Raw genomic sequence first — 6028 nt, 5'->3', positions numbered from 1 at the left:
AGGCATGAAGGTCTAGTCAGAGACATATTAGAGGCAGAAACAGGAGTTAGGAGGGGTAGAGGTAGACCTAGATTAGATTACTGTTCGCAAATAGTTAAGGATGTGGGTTGTTCTAGTTTTAGGGAAATGTGAAGTTTAGCTCAGGATAGGAAAGAGTGGAGGTACGTGTCCAACCAGTCATAGGATTGATGACCTTATGATGATGATGATCTAAACTAAAAAACTAAACTTATCCTACACAATATATAACATGCAAAACAATATTTACTTATAATCCTATACTACAAATGCAAATTTCCCTGCTGTATTCCCCTATGCCACATTTGCAGGACACATAATTGTCTACAATGGTTTTCTTCACAATCACGTTTTAAATCTCTTCACCCCTTCCACTCTCATTCGCCTCAGCTAAACCCTTGCTTCTTTTAATTACATTTTTTAGTAAGATCAGACCATCGCCACTGGCACTTAATATCCCCTTACAATCATCCAAACCTTTACTTTCTCCACATCCTCCTAGCACATGCATCATTCTTTCATCTCTCCTTCCACATATCCTACATATCATTTCTTCTTCTTTTATCCAATACTTACATTTTATACTTTCATTTCCCACTTTAAACCTTGCTGGTACGTCCACGTTCTTCATTCTATTCAAATAATCTAGCATACAGTCTACTTGCCAATGCCCCCATAGACAAAAGCCTTTAGACATTCCTCATATCTCGACTTATCAACACATCTTACATCTTCTCCCCTTAACATCTCATTGCATCTTAGCCTCATCATTTTCTCGACACACCCCCATTCGACCCCATTCATTCAATTGTTACTGATTCAACTTTAAATCGTTTAATGTACCATCTCTTTCTTTGTTATACCTGGTTTTTGTTCCAATATTTAAAATCCTTTTTCTCCATAATTCCTTTCTCATATCATCATCCCTAAGTTTTTCTAATTTTATCCCATATTTTCACCCTTTATCTGGTTTCCTCTACCATCTTCCCATATTGTAATTCCTTTGGTACAATGTATGTCTGTCCAACCACAAAACCCACTTTATGTATTTCTTGTAAACGTTTGCCACCTGTTTCTGTTCCTTCCACCCCCATACCTCTACCTCATAGCTATGTTTCTAACCCTCGTTTTAAACATCCCTTTTTTCTAATCTAATCGTTCCTATATAATCTATGCCCTACTCCCCATATATTTCCTAACAAGGCGTTTGCTTTCGTCAGTTGCGTATGTATATGTATTTTGTCATTGTTATTCTCCCCCATTATATAACCTAAGCATGTATATTTTTTAACTTTTCCTATCTCTTTCCCTATGCAACTAATCTTTTGTTCCTTCCCCTTTCTACCTCTTACTTCCCCAAATTCCATGCACTTTGTTTTACTAACATTTAACTCTGACATTTCTTTCTTAAGTATCTTTCCAACGCTCTCATCATACCTTTCAAGGCACCATGATTCGTGGCTATTAAGGCAACATTGACAGCATAAGATAAGTTCCAAATTTTCTTTCTACCGCTACCCTTCCTTCCCTTACATTACTGGTCTCTTTCTCTAAATTACTTATCCATTATTATCTAATACTTACATTTTCTACTTTTGTATAGTTAAGGATATGGATTGCTTTAGTTTAGGGAAATGTGAAGATTAGCTCAGTATAGGAAATAGTGCAGGTGCGTGTCCAACCAGTCTTAGGACTGATGACCCTATGATGATGATATATATATTAAACAGTTGTGCACTTAATTTACATCCTTGTTTTACACCTTTTTCCATCCAAAATATCCTTGTCTTCCTACCACTTAATTTTATAACCCCTACAGTTTCCCTATATATATCTCCATTATTCAGTGGTTTATCATCAGTATAATTCTAATAAAATCACATATCTATAAAATTTTGCGAGGCTAACTTCTCTGGTGCTACAATTTTCTGGGATAAGCTGACTATTAAAACATATATTTAAAGGATGAAACTGACTAACTCGTCTACTTCCGATATCCAGGATTTTGTCGTTTAAATGGAAATTGTTTAATAAAAATTGCTAACATTTTGTCATGTTTCAGCTGGAACCAAGTAACTCGCCTCGTTTAAAATGTAAGTGTTATGTATGGCATCGATAACGATAATCATCCATCACATTTGGACGAGTTCAACTACTACTTTATATCTCAAGAAAAATATATTGCATACTTATTCTAATATAAAAAAGTTACGTCAGTAACTACCGTATTGGTTCAAATTAATTATATAAAGATATGATGTATTTGATTAAAACGGGCTTCACTGGACAATTCTTATGTTGGTCATTTATTTTCAACCTCAAGTTTTCGTCGTGACTTCTCGGCTTGCTCAGGAGAATTAAGTAAATTTATGAGATTAATTTTGCACCATTACTTATTACTTACGAAAGTGAAGAGTAAGTTTATTTGATCCAAAATTTACGTGTTTTAAAATTATTTTAACATTTTTAATGGATTTTTTTTAAGTACTAGGTTAAAACTCAACATGGTTACTATAATTCATCAAAAAGTCGACATTTATAAGTGATCAGATAAAAAATATTTAAAACTCATAGCTCCCTGAGATAGTTGGGATGATCAAAATTGGCAAACTCTGCTTTTCCACTTCGGTCCCCGTAAGAAAAATTTCCATTGAACTTCAATGGGAATCAATGGAAAATTTGTAAATTCCATTCAAACCCATTTGACATAAGTGGAAAAATAATTGCTTCCATTTACAATAATTCCATTAATATTTACATAGGAAAAATTTCCATTGATTTTCAATGGGAACTAATGCAAAATTTATAAATTCTATTTAAAACCATTCAATTTAAATGGAAAAACAATTGGCTACCTAAAAAAGGAGAACATCTGGTTTGAAAAGATTAAAACTTATTAAAAAAAATGGAAAAAACGTGCTGAAGTTAATGTGATTATCAAAGCAAGCTGTAAAAATAATAACCAACATATTTTTGGAATAATAATTGTCATGTAATTCATATTTTTTTTTCGTCGAAAAACCTCATATTTCATCTTGATTAAAAAGAAAAACAATTGGCTACCTAAAAAAGGAGAACATCTGGTTTGAAAAGATTAAAACTTATTAAAAAAAATGGAAAAAACGTGCTGAAGTTAATGTGATTATCAAAGCAAGCTGTAAAAATAATAACCAACATATTTTTGGAATAATAATTGTCATGTAATTCATATTTTTTTTTCGTCGAAAAATCTCATATTTCATCTTGATTAAAAAGAATGTCATTTAATTACTACTAATAATAATCAAAGGTAAAAATTAAAGAATGGACACTAGGATTTTCATTAGGTTCAGGAATGGAAATTCCAATGGAACGCAATGGAAATCCCATTGAGTTCGGGAATGGAATTTCCACTAAAATTCTAGTGGAATTGCAATTCTCCATTTATTACCATTAATTATTATCAGTGGTAATTAAATAGCATTTTTTAAAGGAAATAGAATGGAAATTTTTCCTACGGGCAGATCTACTGGTTTTTCTTAGTTATACTGAACTATTTAAACTTTTGACTTAGTTACAATTTCTTTACATTTGTTGCTTCTACATAAAAATCCTGCTGATTTTATATTGAATTAAATATAGATCTTATCCCTAAGTTCACTAAATCTTGGGGAATTTCCGTAGGTCTGGCAACACTAGCTCGTAAGTTTTTTACTGCCATCAAAATGTAAAGTTTATATGAACCTATTTGAATTTACTGCTCAAAGACGTTTTATTGGACAACCTTGGAGTTAGGGAGATATGAAAATTATGGGAGTAGGTTGGTGGTGGTTGGCGAGAGACAGGTGAGACAGGCGAAATGGCGACGGGAAGAAGTGAATGATTACCTGTAGAACATTACTGCCGCACAGCACAAAACCGCGGAAAAACTTAGACAACGGCAGACAGACCCAGAATCGAATTGGTGACCTTTAGACAGTTCAACTAATTGCAAAATCGCACAACATTTCCTTAATGTGATAAATGAGTCTGTTTATTCTTGGTCAGTTTCTCTAGTCGCGGTTCAATTGATAAACGGCGCCAATACGCTGACAAATGTTGCTTTAGACCATACCGATAGGTAGAGGTAGATAAAAGATGTATGATTTATAATGAGTGAAAAAATAAAACAGTAACTAACAATATGTAAAAGAGGTAATAGAACCGTGGAATATACAGGATGTTTCTGAAAGAAGTAGCAAGCTTGCAGGAAGTGATAGGTAGAGATGTGCAAAATGGTTTTTTAAAAGTATTTAAATAAAAAATGCAAATACTTTTTTGATTTGTTATTTTAAATGTAAAATACAAAATAGATTTCCCTTTTGTATCTTAAACGCTAAATGCAAAATACGTATTTTCAAAATACTTTTTTCAAATAAATACTTTTTTGTAGTACCTATTCAATTTTTTACATTTACCTAAGTTTAAAATATTTTTTAAGAAAACCTTGCAGGCATTTGCTCATTTTGGATTGAGTTTTTCTAGACTAATAGTGGTGTTTCCACTATATCACCAGCTTCATATTTTTCTGTTTGAAGTGATTGAGATTTTAGTTTTTCTATCTTTATGTTATAGTTTCTTCAGTTCAGCAACAAATAATTCTTCTATATGCTTCCTTATCTGCCTTTATCACCCGTTTTAATTGGAAAAATCAACATCAATCATTTTATATTATCTTTTACACATTGAAATAAGAGAAAGAAATGAAATCATAATTTCTTTAGCTTTATAGGTTTATCTAATAAGTGAAGTTTATGGAATCGTTTTCTAAGAATTTTGGATTATGTGCATTTATTAGCCCACTACACTATCTTGTAGTTTTCAGTTTCAAATTTCACAGTCAAACCGTGCTTAAGAATACAGAAAAATAAACCACGTCAGAAAGGGAGGAAGCAACAGATATGATAAAGGTAAAACAGGGAACACATTAAAGGGTAAAATGATGTTATTCGGTGGTAAGCGCATCACTTGAGAATGATTAATTTGTTTTTAATATTCGTAATAAAGTGTTTAAGGAAAGAAAAATTGGAGGAGCTGCCCTGAAAATTGGGAAATTCGGGAAAACTGAAAGAACCTTTTTCATTAGTATTTTTGTCTATTAGCTCAAGGGTCGAACTTATTGAACTAGTGCAAAGCAAATTTAAACATTTTTGTACAAGTAGTATTTTAATAATAATGTATTTTATACAAACGCCAATAGATATATAGAAATACCAAAGCACTAGGTCCTAACAAAGGCCCCAAATGAAGCGCATCACCTACAAATGCATTCAACACGTCCTAACAATTTTCCGCATTCATTCGCGTATTACAAACTGATTTTAATTAAAATATTTGTACCCTGATTGTATCTGTTTCTAAAATTCAGACAATTAAAGTAACATTTGCTGATGATACAATTACAAATTGAAAGTTTAATTGCGACTTACTGATAGTACGAATATACAAACATACATGCCTATAGGTACTTATTATCACATCGTTACCACCAGTTGTAAATAAATCAAAGTACTTACCCATTAAAAAATGGCCGATCTCGTACAACTTATCCAAGTTATAAATAAACAAGTACAACACGTATCAGGCACCAAAGCAGTTTATTTTATAAACGAAGGAAAATACAACTTAAAATTGATTATGCAGCCGAAATACAATTCGAGAAATAAATTAACACACCACGATCGCCCCGACGAGTACTTACAATAACCAACATCGCCTTCTATAATAAATTGTTTTAAAAAGGATAAACAACACTATTATGCTACTTTGCCAGAGTTTTCCACCAGATGGCAGATTAGACTGAGCTTTAAGCTTAGTTATGTGGGCGGAGTTACATGTCCTTTCCGTCTAAGACACATACAGTGTGTGCAGAAACGTCCCTACGACGAAATTATACACGGTGTTTCAATAATTTCTTAGTAGAACTGTGGGACAATTATTTTAATTGCACTAACAATTATTTTGATTGCACTAATAATATAATTAATTACGA

At 32.4% G+C, this 6028-nt stretch overlaps 1 long non-coding RNA gene across 2 annotated transcripts in view; it reads right to left on the bottom strand.

Annotated features, from left to right (window-relative positions):
- The window catches only part of LOC108738769, a 104607-nt gene extending 98872 nt beyond the window's left edge, over positions 1–5735 (bottom strand). For both annotated transcript variants that reach the window (XR_003232055.1, XR_003232054.1), the window contains exon 1: positions 5553–5735. This is a non-coding gene — a long non-coding RNA (uncharacterized LOC108738769). The remainder of the gene's footprint in view (positions 1–5552) is intronic.
- Positions 5736–6028: the final 293 nt, after the last annotated feature.

The sequence above is a fragment of the Agrilus planipennis genome, unplaced genomic scaffold (genome assembly GCF_000699045.2).
Source record: "Agrilus planipennis isolate EAB-ADULT unplaced genomic scaffold, Apla_2.0 scaffold221, whole genome shotgun sequence".
NCBI classification, from domain to species: domain Eukaryota; kingdom Metazoa; phylum Arthropoda; class Insecta; order Coleoptera; family Buprestidae; genus Agrilus; species Agrilus planipennis.
Note: the sequence above shows the minus strand (reverse complement) of the source record. Positions and strands in the feature narration are given on the sequence as shown.